The following is a 17,043-nucleotide window of genomic DNA, read 5'->3' as shown; positions in this document are numbered from 1 at the left end:
TATGCCAGAAAACAATAGTGCAAATAAAAACAACAACAACAACAGCATGCGCGAGCAACCAAACTGCTTGAAAAGTAAAACTGTTGACTGCTGTAATAGTAACGACAACAACAACAACAATAAAAACCAGTGGAATACACGTTCGTTGGCTGTGAAATCGTGCTGCTGCTGTGCGCATATGTGTGTGTGTGTGTGTGTTTGGGCCAAAATGAATGTACGCGCGCAGACGCAATACAAGCTGTTGGTTACATGTAAAACAACAGCAGCAACAACAACAATGACTACATGTAAGTTGCAAGCAAACGTCGCACAAACAGACATACTCATTCGTGTATATATGTATATACGCGTGCGCAACAGTGCAGGCCCGAGCAACCTGAGTGTGACGTCGCGTCGCTTCTCAATGTTGTCACTGTTGTTTTTGTTGCTATATTGCTACTACATATTGCATATCTGCCACATTGCTATTGTTGTTGGCCAGTTTATTACCAGTTACACCGCGGCGAGTGCGTCCGCAAACGCTTCTTTCGGACGTGTAACATTCGCTGTGTTCGTGTGCATGTGTGCGTGTGTTGATTCACTTTGCACATTCGCTAATTTGCTTTAGTTTTTCCTATTGTCTTACGCTTGTTCGACATTTGTACTTTTGTTGTTGTTGTTGTTGCTGGCGCAAACGTAATTGAATTAAAAACGCATTGAAAAGTGTTATTGCCGCCACTGCACTTTTCGTGTTGCTCCAGCGCAACTCTTTGTTCCTACCCTTGTACCTTCCTCGGCCTCCTCAGTGCTGCAGCGTTGGATGCGCCCGCGCGTAGTTGATTTTTCGCTTTGTTTCGCGCTTGAAGAGTTTTGTGTGCTCGCATTTTGGTCAGTTACGTTGACGGTTGCTTCTTGTATTCTCTTGTCTAAAACGTGCAAATGCTGATATTGCTTCATACCGTTACAATATTTGCTGCTTCTTTGTTTTTGTTTTTTGTTTTTTGAGTTTTTAGTTTTTTTTTGTGGGTTCAAGTGTGGTAATCACTTGGCGTTAATATAATTTGATAAGCAATCGTTTTTATTGTAGCGTGTCAATTACTTTATGAGCGCAAGTCTTGTTGTTGCTTTATGTGCTTGTATATTTTGACAGATTGTCATTTGGAACTTTTTATTGCGCTCAATACGAGTATATATTAACTTTTGGAAACTCAATTGATTTTGTGCATTTTGCAAATGCGCACTTTCGGCATGTAAAGGAGCTTATTATTTGAGCACAATTAGTAATTTAGAAACTGTGTTAATGGCATCATTTGTTTGAGCACTTTTCCTGATATGCCAGCCATATGCCTTCAGGAAAAAACCCAACTATCCAAAATTGTGCAAGAAAAATATATTTATGCTTAATTAAGGGTTCTATTTGTAGTGTAGTGTGAAAATGCTTCTTCTTTCTTAGTTTCTCTGGCTCCTTGAGAAGCATAGGGCCGCAACAAAATGCCTCCGATGATTAAGACTTTTTGAAAGGACTTTTTGTTCGCTATAAGTATATCTTGACTTATTCAAGCGTGCGTTTCTACGTGTTTTTAGGCCACCTGCGCTTTCTGCTGCAGATCTTTAAAAGTTTCCTGAGAGACTTATTCACAAACACTTGCACCATGTTTGACAAGGTGTTTGTAGAACAGGAAACGGCTGGTTAATGAATGCTTATCTTCACTATCAGTAGTATCGTTATACTTTTCGATTAGATTAGTCTGAGTTCCTGGCCATATCGGAATCGCTGAAAATTGAAAGGCTGATGAGCTGGCAAGATCAGGTACGTTAGCCTCACTAATAGTATCATGGAAAATGTAGGAGCACCATTTTCCTATTGCGGTTTACTACTGGACAGGCTTTACTACTCGGCTGAGCTGAAAAAGAGCTGGTCGACAGATCCTTCCGGCCTATGGTGAGGACGTACCGAGCTATTCACCCTGAGTAAAGTTAACCTCTCCTTTGTTGTAGGGGTTTTAACGAGCCATTGTCTCATCGGGATCTACGCTGTAAGGTTAAAAATTTTATCGAATGCTAGTCTTAGAAGCTGCCATCAGTTTCTTCTGGAATGTCCCGACTTTGCAAGATCAAGAAAAATATTTCTCGGATCTCATTTTTTCGAACAACCGCGCGAAATAGCGGATGTAAATGTGATTCCGGGCGTTCTATCTAATGGTAATACCTAATCAAGGGGCGATCCTGGATTCACAAATGCCTGTCTTTAATAGTCAATGTGTGTTTCCTATCTGGGGAATACCCATACCAGTCAATCCAAAGGAGAAGACGTTCTCGATAATTGCGGTTTCTGCTAAGTAATTGTCATTGCTGTTAATAACATTAATTGTGCGATCGCTAATAAATTATCAATTGATTTATAAGGTTTCTAATGGAAAACATGGAATAATTAACCCTAAAAAGTAATACAAACTCTCTTTAGGACAATATAAAGAGGCTCTAGCAACAAATTATATTCGATTTTATTGGAATTTTTGGGTAATATGGGATTTTTTCAACACTAAATAAATATTCATCACATCAGTCCATATTTCGTGGACTTTTTTTGTAAGTTTTTGTTCGAACTCACATTTGAGCATTTTAAGATATTTTAAAGGCAGTTACGGCGTAGATAATGAAAAGGAGAAGATGGATAGGATGAGAGATAATATAATAGATTTAATGGATATAAATATATTTGATCTTTCAACCTAATTTACTTTACTTTGATGAATATTTTCAAACACATAATTAATTGTTATTAAATTTGATTGATACTAATAGAGAAATATCACATTTACATAGTTCTTGAATCAAAAATAAGTTGTAAAAGTAATAACAAAAAACATGATTATTCTATAAAAGGTAGACGTAAGAAACAAGTCCAGTTCGTATTCAAACTGCTTCTTAATTTCTCGCCAACCTAATCGAAATTTAAATAAAAAATCTTTTTTTCAAATTTCAATGGATATTCGTGGTATAATAATCAGAAAGATTTTTCTATCGATTTCAAACATTATAAATTTTTCGACTAATATAGAATGGAGTTCTAAATAATAGATCATGATTTTTGTTTCAATTTTAATTAGAAATGCGCTTAATTAACTCTTGATTATAAAAATATCGCAATTTCTTCAATTAATTAATAGTAGCAGACTTTTTGTTAAATATATGAATAATTTGCTACTAAAATCTATATTTTTACCACTCAGCCATATGGTGCTAAATGCGCTTTCTAAATACACCACTCCAAGTGTCAAAAGCAATTTACATTTTTATTAATTGTTGTCCATTTTACAGCATCAACTCCGGCTACTTTGACTACCATTTCGACGAGAGAGAAATACATTATCTGTTTTTGTCATCAATTGTCATTACATTAAAATCACTTCCTGATCAATGAAACCACAAATATTCACATCATTGCCGGCAAATAACTAGCTTCTAATTCAATTTTTATTGAACACAAATATGCAGCATATGTGCACGTATATATAAGTCTCCAAAAGCATACAAACTAATAAGCGCATATGTGTATCTACATATGTATGTGGACTTATGAATATGTATGTTGCTGAGATTTTGTAGTTTTTTGTTTTTGTTTTCCTGCAAATCAAATTCATTAGGTTAGTTGGTTAAGAGGCAGCCATCAGACACCATCAGACTACCGACCAAAGACAGCCAGTCAGGCAACCAGCCATGCAATGACCAACATTTCCCATAATTGTGGAAAGCATTTTACGTGTATTGTATTTGTCCAACTCTGGACAGACCGGCGTACATCTGTTTGTTATCCCGTGAGTTTTCTTTTTATTTTATAATCGAGTCTTATTGCATTTAGCCAGCGATGGTGTTGATTTTGCTTGACTATTTGGTTACGAGTGTTGCATGCAACACACATTAGAGAGCGGCAGCCACCGCCGACAGCCACATGCAATTAGCGTGTGTGTGTACATGAGGAGGTGTGTGTGTGTGTGTATGCGGTTATCAATATGTGTCTGTGTGGCAGACACTCTTCCTTCAACCACCAGCAGAGTTCGCTACTCCTGTTGTTGCTCGACGACTGCTGGCGCTCACAGCCAACCAGCTGAACATCTCGCAACACGTTTTACTGGCTTGCATTAATTTGACATCTCCGATTACCTTCCTTGTTATTATGTCAATGGGTCTTTGGCGTCATTTCCATATTTGCCACTTCTGGCTGGCGGTTGCAACAATAGCTATTTGTTGTTTGTTTGTATTCACTTTTGCTTTCTTCTCAATGGTTGCTTTCATGCTTTCATTGTTGCTGTTTAAAGTGTTGTCTGCATTGTTGTTTGTGTGTTGTTGTTGTTGACAGCGTCTTCATGCAGCGACAACTTTATCAGGTTTAGCGTCGATTATTTGTTTTCGCTTCACACACATTTTGCGTGGCTGAATCACGTCGCCGAATTCCCGCATTAAAGCTTGTGTTGTTTGCTTTTGACCACCGCATCCGCTATGCAACAGTTGCTACTAAAACTTAAATCACTTTTATTGTCATCGTCGCTTTTGTTGCTTGTTATTGTTGTTACTATATTGTTGTCATGTTGCAATGTGTTTATTCGATTCGTCTAACTGTCTGGTCACATGGGGTTTGCTCTACACGGCGATCATTACAGCTATTTTGGACTGTTGCCGCACAGTGGGCATATTTGAATGATGCTGTGTGGTAGTAATGATGTAAAAAGAGCGAAAAAAATTTAAAAAAAAAAATAGTTTAAAAAAATATTTTTTTATTTAAATTTTTTTTTCGTAAAATTATTTTAGTTGCCGCCTATTAATAAATCTATTATACTCTAGTTATATATTTTTTACCAAAAATATATATTATTAATCAAAACACCACACAGTGCACTCCTTATTTTTCGCAAATTCATTAATTTCTCTCTTTCCCTCTTTATCTGATACTCACATCTGCTTCCAATACATATTTCTTGTTTTGACATTACGCCAAATTAAATTTGAAATTTTTTTTTGCTGAATTCTTTTTTTTTGCTGTAATTTTTTTTGCCTGCTTTGAACTGGTCCAGCAAGCAGCCAGCCAGTCTGCCGCAGTCGGCGGATAATACGGCCAACAAGCGAATTTGTTTGCTTAAAGTCTAATAGCAGCCATAAGCGCTCTTAGTCTAAATAGCGCTTACAAAGCGGAGATAACAGTTTCGCTTGCATTGCAAACAGTCGCTGCTTATGTCATTCAACGCCGTCTAACTGACTGACTGACTGCTTAGACAAACAAACAAACATTTTTCAATTGAATACCCACAATATTCCCAAACCCCGTCTACGACTTCGGCATCCACCGCAGCTTTTCTCCACTTTTACTTCAACTTCTCTGGCAAACGCTTTATTTTACTATATTTTATTATAGCATCGCATAATTTCCTCTTTTGGTCTGCATTGCCTGCAATGCAATGCACTTACCCATATACATACATACATATATGCATGTGTGTGTCTGTGTATTGCTCCGAATTGCCCGTGCGCGTCTGATATATTTATTACGATTTTATGCTTTGGCATTTGCAAGCAGTTCAAACTAATAAACTATTGTTTGCTTGCCTTGCTTCCCGTCAGTTTGCTGTCAGTTGTACGTATGTAGCTTCAATAAACGTGAGATAAACCATGCTATTTCTTCCAGCGTTGCATTTTGCCTGCATTACGTTTCACTACTCCACTTTCCTACTGCTCTACTTTCTTGCTGTGTGTGCTTGTGCACTTCCTTGATTTAATTATGAAATCACAGGATAAACTTTGTTGTTGTTGCATAATAATCCAATGAAATACGTGCATGCTGTTGTTGTTGTTGTTGTTGTTGGTGGTGTTGCTGTTGCTGTCAACTAATTGCCTACTAAATGTTTATTACATATATTTATATCTGGCTTATGTAAATAGCTCGTATTAGTGCATGCGAAATTACGGTAATAATATGTATTACTTTCTTACGTCATTAAATGAATTATGTTTAATCAAAGCGCGCAGACACGCAGCTTTAAATAAATATCAGGATAGTATATACATACATACAAGCTTTTTAATATCGGGTTTTAAGAAAATTTTGAAAATTAAAATTTTTACATCATTCCAAGGATCTATCCTTTCCATCCTTACCTAAGAATATCCTTATATTTGTTGAGGTGGTACAAATTAGGGCTTGATCCCATTAGCCTATTATATTAGGCTGTCAAATATCTCCCTTCCGCCTTTTTGTCTTTTGAATTTCAGGGCTATGTAGAAGGCGCTACAGAGCTCGTATCTGGCAATACTATACGTCTTTGAAAGGTCTTGACATAACCTACAAAACGACGCAATGCATGATTAGTTTGGATATTGCGTGAAAACGACACCATGGATAAGGCAGCCGTCGGAAAACTTGTGACGAAGAATACTGATCAAATCATGGAAAACGTCTAGTTAGACCGGCATGTGACATCTCGTGACATTGGCAAGGAGATGGGAGTTAGTCACCAAACCATTTTAAACCAACTGCAGAAGGTTGGTACACAAAAACGCTTGATGTTTGTGTGCCGCATGATTTGAAGCAAAAAAACCGTCTGAGCCGAAATAACGCCTGCGATAGCTGCTTAAACGGAACGAACTCGACCCATTTTTGAAGCGGATGGTGACTGGCGACGAATAGTGGATCACATACGACAATATCAAGCGAAAACGGTCGTGGTCAAGCCGGCATTGACGGCCAGGAAGGTTTTGCTGTGAGTTTGGTGGGATTGGGTGGAAGGGAATCATCCACTATGAGCTGCTCCCATATGGCCAGATGCTTAATTCTACCATCTACTGCGAACAACTGGACCGCTTGAAGCAGGCGATCGATCAGAAGCGTCCAGAATTGGCCAACAGGAAGGGTGTAGTGTTCCACCAGCACAACGCCAGGCCACATACTTCGTAGATGACTCGTCAGAAGCCACGGAAGCTCGAATGGGAGGTTTTATCGCATCCACCATATAGCTCGATTATCACTCTGTCCATGGCCAACGCCCTTGGTGGTGTACAGTTGAACTCGAAAGAGGCTTGTTAAAAGGGGCTGTCCTAGTTCTTAGCAAATAAGGAGGGGGGCTTCTACGAGGGGGGTATTATGAAGTTGTCGTCTAGATAACTTTTTCTTTACATTTTCTCTCAATTAATCCAAACTATAGGGATTTGATTAAAAATTATGTATATAGAGCTTCTTCACTATCTAAATTGAATAAGTAAAATGTGATAATTTTGACTACATTTGACCCCACTTTCCCTTCTCAAATAAATGTCTGTTAACTTTTCATGCAATTCATGCCACTTTTAGCGCAAAATTTCATGTTTATGAATTATCGTCTTACCAAATTTGAAGCTATTAAAGTGAGTATTGCACAATTGCACGAATGGAAATGTTTTCAAACTTTTTAAGTACTGCAAAGGCAATCATAAAATAACTGTCCAACTATACACACACGCTTACAGCTGCTATCAAAGTGACCAAACTGTAACGATTACAATGAAAATGAAATGTTTTTTTTTGTATTTTTTGCAAATGTTTGTGTGGTAAATTGAATTTATAAGATCATAACAACAACGACCTTGACCGAAAACAATGAACCATAAAAGGTGTTGCTACCGGTGTACATATATCTCTCTCATGTGTGTGTGTGTGTTTCTTGCAATTACTAAATACAACTTCAATTGCCATTGCAACAGTGAAGAGGATGTGCTGCGGTTTTTTATTCGCTATTGCTTAAATAGAGCGAGTGTGTGTGCTGGAGCTTAGCAGCAAGCGAACTTTGTCCGCACTTTGAGTGTATACAAAAATACAATTTTATTTTTGGTAGCATTTTATGTGGACTATAAAATGAGGTACATATAGATTAGCTCGAAGGAGATTACGATTTTAATGAAAAATAAAAATAAAATATATATATGTTAGTTACTAGTCTTATTGAGTTAACTTTATTACATATCAAATAATGGTAATATATTTAAATGCAAAAATATTGCCTCAAGAGTCAAGTACATTAATATTTACTACTTCATTATTTTGAGTAATATCCAAGGCATACATAAAAATATGTATGATGAATGTATTAGAACTTGGTGATTGTGATAATACAGCTAAAGAGTTGTGACTTCGTTAAACGGGCCTCACGAAGGACTCATGTAGGTTAGGTTAGATTAATCTGACAGACAATGAGCCACACATAGACCTAATTTGGTTCATTTCGATACCAGAAGGAGTGCCGTCATGTAGTCAATGTGAAGTAGTCATCCTTTAGGATGCTTGCGATTGATGCGGATTTCAAAAGGTGATGTAGTTTCACTAACGATAATTGTTTCAGATTATCGTACTGTGAAGCCCCCTAGAGCTGAAGCCGTTGCTTTGACTCCGTAGGACATAGGAGATGTCCCATTGTTTCTCTGGTACCTTGCTCTTGACATTTCATTCTTCGCTTTCTGTCAGCCCCTATATATAGGACTCATATAGCTTCTTTATTATTTTTTTCTTAGTAGAGTTGATGAAAATATGCACTTCGATTTAAAAAAAAAACACCTTCAATGGCTTAATAAATAAGTTAAGGTGTGTTAATTGTTATACAAACGTCGTTTCGGAAATGTATAATGTGAGGTTTTATATTTAAATTTATTCTAGGATTCTTAAAATAATTTTTTTACATATACTGGTAGTCTGAAGTTCAATGACATACTTATAAAATTTTTATGACTACATTCCTGCAAGCCTCCGCATTCTTTGTGAAGTTAGGCTTCAATTCCTTCAAGAGTAAGAAAGCACTTTTTCCTCCTATTCTTGATAAATGTGAAAAAACTTTGGATTTACATGAGTCACTTTGTTGTTTATCTCACTCTCCAATAGATTTTATGTTTATTATTATGAAAATTATACTGTCTTCTCTTTATTAATGGTCTACATATATAGTTCAGATTAAGATTAAAAAATAAACTTCAATCAGTGGAGTCAGGGCTTTGTTTTGTTGTCGATTATAATATCGCTGTCAATCGAGACTCAAGGCTCTTCGTGCGAATGTGTGAGTTGTGAAAATAAAATAGAAATAATAATAGTATATGAGACTAATATTCACATATAGCTCTCATATTTCCAACTCTTATTCTTTATACATTTTTGATGAAATCGAATTGGACTCAAGTTTGTGTCTTAAGTCTTTTGTTGCAGAGTATAATAAAGGGTGATTTTTTAAGAGCTTGATAACTTAAAAAAAAAAAAAAACGCATAAAGTTTGCAAAATCTCATCGGTTCTTTATTTGAAACGTTAGATTGGTTCATGACATTTACTTTTTGAAGATAATTTCATTTAAATGTTGACCGCGGCTGCGTCTTAGGTGGTCCATTCGGAAAGTCCAATTTTGGGCAACTTTTTCGAGCATTTCGGCCGGAATAGCCCGAATTTCTTCGGAAATGTTGTCTTCCAAAGCTGGAATAGTTGCTGGCTTATTTCTGTAGACTTTAGACTTGACGTAGCCCCACAAAAAATAGTCTAAAGGCGTTAAATCGCATGATCTTGGTGGCCAACTTACGGGTCCATTTCTTGAGATGAATTGTTCTCCGAAGTTTTCCCTCAAAATGGCCATAGAATCGCGAGCTGTGTGGCATGTAGCGCCATCTTGTTGAAACCACATGTCAACCAAGTTCAGTTCTTCCATTTTTGGCAACAAAAAGTTTGTTAGCATCGAACGATAGCGATCGCCATTCACCGTAACGTTGCGTCCAACAGCATCTTTGAAAAAATACGGTCCAATGATTCCACCAGCGTACAAACCACACCAAACAGTGCATTTTTCGGGATGCATGGGCAGTTCTTGAACGGCTTCTGGTTGCTCTTCACCCCAAATGCGGCAATTTTGCTTATTTACGTAGCCATTCAACCAGAAATGAGCCTCATCGCTGAACAAAATTTGTCGATAAAAAATAAAAAAATTTGTCGATAAAATTGGTAATAAAATTCAATGATTTGCAAGCGTTGCTCGTTAGTAAGTCTATTCATGATGAAATGTCAAAGCATACTGAGCATCTTTCTCTTTGACACCATGTCTGAAATCCCACGTGATCTGTCAAATACTAATGCATGAAAATCCTAACCTCAAAAAAATCACCCTTTACAAGCAACTACTAAATATATTTTCTAATTAATTTTCGATAAAAAAATTTAAATTTTTTTATAATTAAACCTAAAAAATAATTGTCAGTGACATATTTGCTGAAAGTATATACATTTTTAACAAATTATCCCTTCTCTGAGGTATAAAAATTTTTCAATTACCAAAAATATTGACACTAAAAATAATTACATTTAAAAAGTATATGACAAATTATAGGAAAAAATAAGAAATAAAAATTAGTTGCATTGTTGTTGCATATCAGCCAGAAACTTCACCAGTCGAGCACGTATTCAGTACAAAACTCAAATTATTATGATTTTTTGCATTTAAATGACAATACGATTTTGTGTTATATTATGTTAAACATTTAAAGCCATAAAAATCGATTTTCCAAGCCACATATATTAAAGTTATATATATTTGACATGAACTCACTGATTTTTGTCGGCTTTTCACCAAAACTTCTTAATACCGTCAGATTTACATAATTTCGAAAGGCAGCATAACATATTAAAATGCAAAGCTGTTGAAAGCTCTAAGAAGCGCTATTGTAATCCACGGTAAATTGGGTTTATATCAATTGGTTTATTATGATTTTTTTGTTGTTATACTTGTTATCATTGTTTGCACGAGAGCAGTTGCAGGCATTGTTGTGGGTTGTTGTGCGAGTGCTACTAGTTTAAATTTGTTTACTAAATTGGTCAAGGCGTAAGCGGTGTTTTTATTTATATTTCATATAACTTTTGAGGTCACAAAAATATTGTTTTTTTTTTTTTATTTTTCTTTATTAATACTAGTTCAACAATGATGCGTAGTTTATTTTCCGGAATTTGTGCTTTAAAAATAATACAATTGTAATTTTTGGGTTTTTATTAGTTGAGTTGTAATGATATATAATCAATAATGTTTAAAACAAGTTTATTGTTGAGTTCTTTAAATTATGTGAAATCGTATAATTTTAGATTCTCATATGACCTTTCGTTTAAAATTTTTTTGGTAGTAAGGTTAGTCTCTAAAGACGATCATCATCATTGAACCAGCTGAGCTTCCGATTCATAAATTTGAAATCATAAAAAAAATATTTTTTTTTCAACAACTATTCGAAAATATATCAACTACGTGTTGCTACAAACGTAAATAAATCGAATTTCAAAAAAAAATCCTTAACAAATACGTTATTAGAACTCAATTAGATCCCTTGAGCGGTTATTTGTTCAACTGAATTCTAAAAATTGAAAGTATTTGCGCTGCCAATTGCTGTAATTACCGATATTTTCGCCTTCAGTGCGAACAGTTAGACACCTAATGATCATAAATGAGTAATGATTGCCACTAAACGCATTATTAGTTAACACCTATTAAGTGGTTGTTGTTATTCGTTATTGTAGTTCCCATTTCGCTTTCAAACAAAGCTTAATCGCTCAATCAAATCGTTCACCTTTTCGGTATTTTGCATTTGCTACCGTTACCGTTGCCGTCGCAGTTTCCCATTCATTTTTTTCCAAAAAGACTGCCCTCTCGCCTGTGCTCTACACATTTGTGGGGCGTCAATTAGTACGCGTAGTTGTTTGTGTCTGTGTGATGGCTTCCACATTCATTTAAACATCGTTAGCTTAGCATCGGCTGCTTAGTGCACAACAACACACATCCACACAAACATGCATAAGATTGGAGGAAAACGCCAGTTCCAGCCTCGTTTCAAGGCAGCACCGCAATTAGTTCGCTAAGCTCACTCACTCGGCCATTTAGTCATAATTACTTACTTACATTTGCTTAAAGGCAGCGCGGCGCGGCACTTAGCGTTTGGCCACCTAAGTTGCCGTGGTCAAAGCCGCTGGCTTGCAACACACCAGACTCTGTGCCGTTGTGCTGCAGTTTGGGTATTACAACAGTTTTACAATCTAAGGGCACCGACGATCGTGAGATTACACTGCATGCGACCTTGAAAGTCTGTATTAAAATAAAATAATATCGAGATTAGCGGTATAACTAAAAGAGGTTTCTTATTGCTGTCGAAATTAAATTTTTCTCAATTAGTTGATTATCTGACTTCATCTTGGTGTTAAACAATAGGCACTTAGTAAGACGGCTATCAATCTCACTTCGAGTAATTGGAAATATTATCTTTCATTAAAATTGTTATCTGTTAAATAACACAGCATCATTAAAGGCATGTGAAATATCTTCTGGTACTTTCTCTCTAAACAATTTTGTTTAGAGACAATATGAATTAATCATTTATTTTTAGAAAAATGAGAAATCGATAGATTTCATTTCATTACTATATCTAAAATCAATCTATCTAACGGAGGTCCCTTCATCACCTTTGCGTGGCGGTATGAACCAATATCCCTGTTCTCGATTATTTTTATTATCTTGGGTTGTTTGTAACACTTAAACCTAGTCTAGATAGATATAGTGATATTTGATCGGGTAAAAATATTGAATTTTTAATGAAATTTGATACACTCTCGTAGAAACAACACAATTTTTCGGCATACTCTAGTTCAGTGGCATATTTGGATGTGATTTTTTTGGGGAAGTGGGCGTGGCCCCACCCCCTACTAAGTTTTTTGTACATTTCTCGCAAACCAATAGAGCTATATAAACCAAACTCCCTGCAGTCGTTTTTTTAGCCACTTCCTAATACAGTCCAAAAATGAAAGAACCAAACCAAAACCACGCCCACCTCCCATACAAAAGTTAGGTTGAAAATTACTAAAAGTGGGTTAACTCACTGACGAAAAACGTCAGAAACACTAAATTTCACATAAGAAGCGGCAGATGAAAGCTGCACTCAGATTTTTTTACAAAATGGAAAATGGGCGTGGCGTCGCCCACTTATGGGTCAAAAACCATATCTCAGGAACTACTCGACCGATGACTCGATCAATGAAACTTGGTTTGTAATAGTTTCCTTACATCCCAATGATATGTTGTGAAAATAGGCCAGATCGCTTCACAACCATGCCTACTTTCTATATACCAGAACTTTGGAGACGATCTGAATCGTTTACTTTACAGTATATAAAGTAAGCACTAGTGAAGATATCGGTGCAAAACTTAGCACAAATACTGTATTTATAGTGTGGCAGCCCCATTCTAAAAATCGCCGAAATCGGACCATAGGTTTTTAAGGAGGACCATATGTCGAACACGAGGACCTCGGTGCTTCTAACCTAATATTATGGTTTCCAACTTTCAATGGACTTTATACAATATATATGATGAATATGTGGGTCAAATTGTGTATTATATAATATAAATTAAGTTAAATAAATAAATTGCGAGAGTATAAAATGTTCGGTTACACCCGAACTTAGCCCTTTCTTACTTCTTGTTCGGCATACTCTAGTTCATTTTCAAAGGAAAACACTGTCAGTCATATTCCCAATATAAGGAAAATATAAATTTTTCTCTTTCTAGTTCTCTTTATTCTGTTTATATTGGTCAGAACTTAGTAGACATGTTGTGTTAACCATAATGTGATTAAGAAGTGAATATGAACTAAGTCAGCATGCATCTCTGTGTAGCAAGTACAGAGTTATAGACTCCATAATAAGGATTTTTGCATGCAGCATGTGAAAGATCAAGTGTGGTTAAGCCTAGGATGATGAGAGGTGAGTGTGAAGGAAAGGGATCAAGTGGAGTTGAGTGAAAACTGTTCATGAATTATTGGTGGTCTATATACGAAATATAATCTTTTTCGTTATTTGTTTATCTGAGATATCTCAATAAAATTGAGGAGAAATATTTTCGCGTTTTTTTTTTTTTAATTGAAAAGTAGATGACACCAGTCTTGACCTTCCCCTATCTCCGAGGTACCTAATATAGTGATTTACGATATTCCCTTTGATCGTGTTTCTAATATAATTTTCTGTGAGAAATATTATTTTAGATATACGCTAGACTTTAGGTATTATTTTTTTCCAACAAGGTGTCCATTAAATCGGCCAGTGAGGTGAAAATAGTTATGAGTAAGGAGAAGATCCTTACCGATTTTATCTCATTTTTTTATTATTATGTAGTTATGTTTAAGAGAAGGTGGGAAGGTCTAGATCAATTGTATTCATTTTCTGAACCAAAGCATATTGCGTTCTGGAAAACACAGCCCTTAGTTTCCTTTGGGATTTTTCATAGCCTTATCTATATATTCGATATAAAAAAATCGGAAGGAGGTATAGTTTCATTCTCGGGACCGATTTTCAATATATTTGAATGAAATCTCTCATGGATTATGGATTTTTGGATATATTAAATTTTTCTTAAGCTATATGTTGTGAAGTAAAGAAATAGGTTATGTGAAAAAGAGGCAGAGATTCTACTCGATATCCTTTATTCTAAAATTTTATTTTGAAATGGTTTAAGTTTCGTTATATTAGGCATTAAGCTATATAAAGTTAGCTCAAATTTGGACAAGTATTCGTTAGACGAACAAAACTATTAATACTGCTACTTAATGCAACACGTAGCGATAGCATAAAAATCATTGAAATATATATTTATTTTTACATTCAATATTTAAAGCCATGTACATGAAATGAGCAACAACAAATCAATATGCAGTTAACTTATTCCATTTCCGTGCTTTGTGCTATGTGCGGCAATGTAACGCTATGCAACAAATTTGTAATTTGTAGAACCAAGAAGTTGCGTGCAATTTCAGAGCCGCACTGCCGCAATAGAATAAATAATCAACTCTCGGAAAACGCTAGCGAATTTAGTGTGGAATTCAATGAATTATATTATATAATATATTGCAAAAAGTAGGCAAAGCGCAAAGGCAATAATAAATTTACACACGCACACACATGCATACATATACATACAAATATTACTCATGCGATTGAACACATATGCGCATATGAAAACAAAAATTCGATTAGACTTTGACTCGTGGTGCCCATTCGGCTGTGGTGAGGCATAGGCCAATTAGGTTTATATTTTTTCCTCTCTTTTTCTACTACTACTTCGTGTTTTTTTTCATTGTAATTCCTCGACTAGCATGTTGTGTATTTATTTTTATTTATTTATTACAATTTGATAGTTTTGCGTTCATGCTTTACAGCGGCGAGTGCCATTTAATGCGCCCAATGCTTATTTAGCTTAGTGAACGCCCCGCACATACGCTTTTGGGTGAACTAACTAATTTCAGAAATGACTGTGTAATTAGTTGACTACAATAGAAACAAGCCAAAAATGGTATGAAATCACTGTTGTTGAGCATACCTCGGGTCTCATGTGTAGAAAAAATAAAATAAAAAACATAAAACAACAACAGTGTAACAATTATTGCTACAGTGGAGAGGGTAAATTAGGGTGGGTCGGTTTTACAATGAAACCTTGCAAACCTCCAGCAAACCTTGCATAAGTCCTTGGAGAATCATCTAAAATCTATCGGATAAAAAATTTAGTTTTATAAATAGATAATCCTGGGCCTGATCCGAAGCTTTTTTTTTTAATTAACAAAATGGCGGCCTCAGGAAATTTTTTTCTAGATTTTCGAGAAAAAATCAACAGTTAATTGGTCTTAAAAAATCGATATTTTTGAAAAAACAAATCCTTTGATCAGGCCTGAGTTTATTATGTATTCTAAAAGCTGTATGAATTTCATTAAAATCTACTAAGCGGTTATCGAGTTGCAGTTGTCACCAGTTAAAAAAACATAGTTTTGAGATAAACGCATTTAAAGTTTGACACTAGTGTGTTGGAGTGCCTGAGCGCTCTTTGTTATTTGTCAAATAACTCGAAAAGTAATTATCGGGTCAACTTCAAATTTTCAGAGAATATTTTTAAGATTTTACTCTTAACGAAAATACAAAAAAAAACATGATTTTTTGAAAATCCAGACTACCCTTTACTCCTTAAAATTAATTTCCTCAATTCAAAATAATTTTTAGGGTTTCCTACACTGTGGTCCCCCCTTAATGTTGCTATAAATTATGTGTTATAAGTTTATAATGTTGCACATTTGGGCAATTGGCGCATTTTGTTGTTGCCAAAATAATGTGAAAATTTAGTGAATCGCAACAATTGCCTCATAGAGCGCTTAATGAGTTTTGAAAATTGTGCAATTGAATAATTATGGAGCAACTAAAACACTAAATGCTAGGAAAAAGTGCACTGGAGTAGGCGAAAATTCGCGTATTGCAAATACTATGAGAAATGTGGAATGAAAATAAAAATAAATAATACTATTTTTTAAAGAAAAAAGAAAAAAATAGAAAAGAAAAATTAAAAAAAAAATAAAACAGTTTTTTTTATTCAGAGATTAATAATTTTAGATAAAAAATTATTTTTTTTTAGTAATTCAGCAAATTTTGAATTGATAAAAATAATTTCGCATTTTATTTTAGAAAATTATATACAGGATTATTTAGTACATCTATCTTTGCTTATAAACTTTCCATTACAACACAGCAAAAGACTTAAGTCACGAACTCGCTGATCGGCATAACTGGTAATTGTCATTTTCTGCTTGTCAAATTCAATTATCACCATTAAGAGAGTTGTCATATAATTTTAATTGCTTTCTATTTAGGAAACTAATTGCTTTCGCTGAAATCTATGCGATAAGCTTTTGTGTAAAATGCCCGTTTTCATTATGCGCCATAAACGCTGGTTTTTATCAGAAGCGTGTTGCAACTTGTTTTCATTTCGGTTTCCTATGTCGTCTATCTTACGGCGACAGTAGGCGAACAAAAACATAATTCATTGCTAGTTAAAGTCTGAGGCACAAATTAGCCGCCAACTAGCAGCTAGCAATGAGGCGGAAAGAGCAGCCACAAAATCTGCGCCAACTTGTGAGTTCACAATCAAACACCTTGAGCTACTCTTGGCCACAATTTGATGAAAATGTCTTTTTAGCGCTCAAATCGCGCGTTGACAAAAGTCAGAAAAAACTGT

At 35.3% G+C, this 17,043-nt stretch overlaps 1 protein-coding gene across 2 annotated transcripts in view; it reads left to right on the top strand.

The window, feature by feature from the left end:
• Positions 1 to 17,043, top strand: part of Ance_5 (angiotensin-converting enzyme) — a 104,711-nt gene that overhangs the window by 12,920 nt on the left and 74,748 nt on the right. The gene's annotated exons all lie outside the window — the stretch shown is intronic.

Source organism: Zeugodacus cucurbitae, chromosome 3 (assembly GCF_028554725.1).
Source record: "Zeugodacus cucurbitae isolate PBARC_wt_2022May chromosome 3, idZeuCucr1.2, whole genome shotgun sequence".
NCBI lineage: Eukaryota > Metazoa > Arthropoda > Insecta > Diptera > Tephritidae > Zeugodacus > Zeugodacus cucurbitae.
This window is presented reverse-complemented; position numbering and strand designations above follow the sequence as displayed.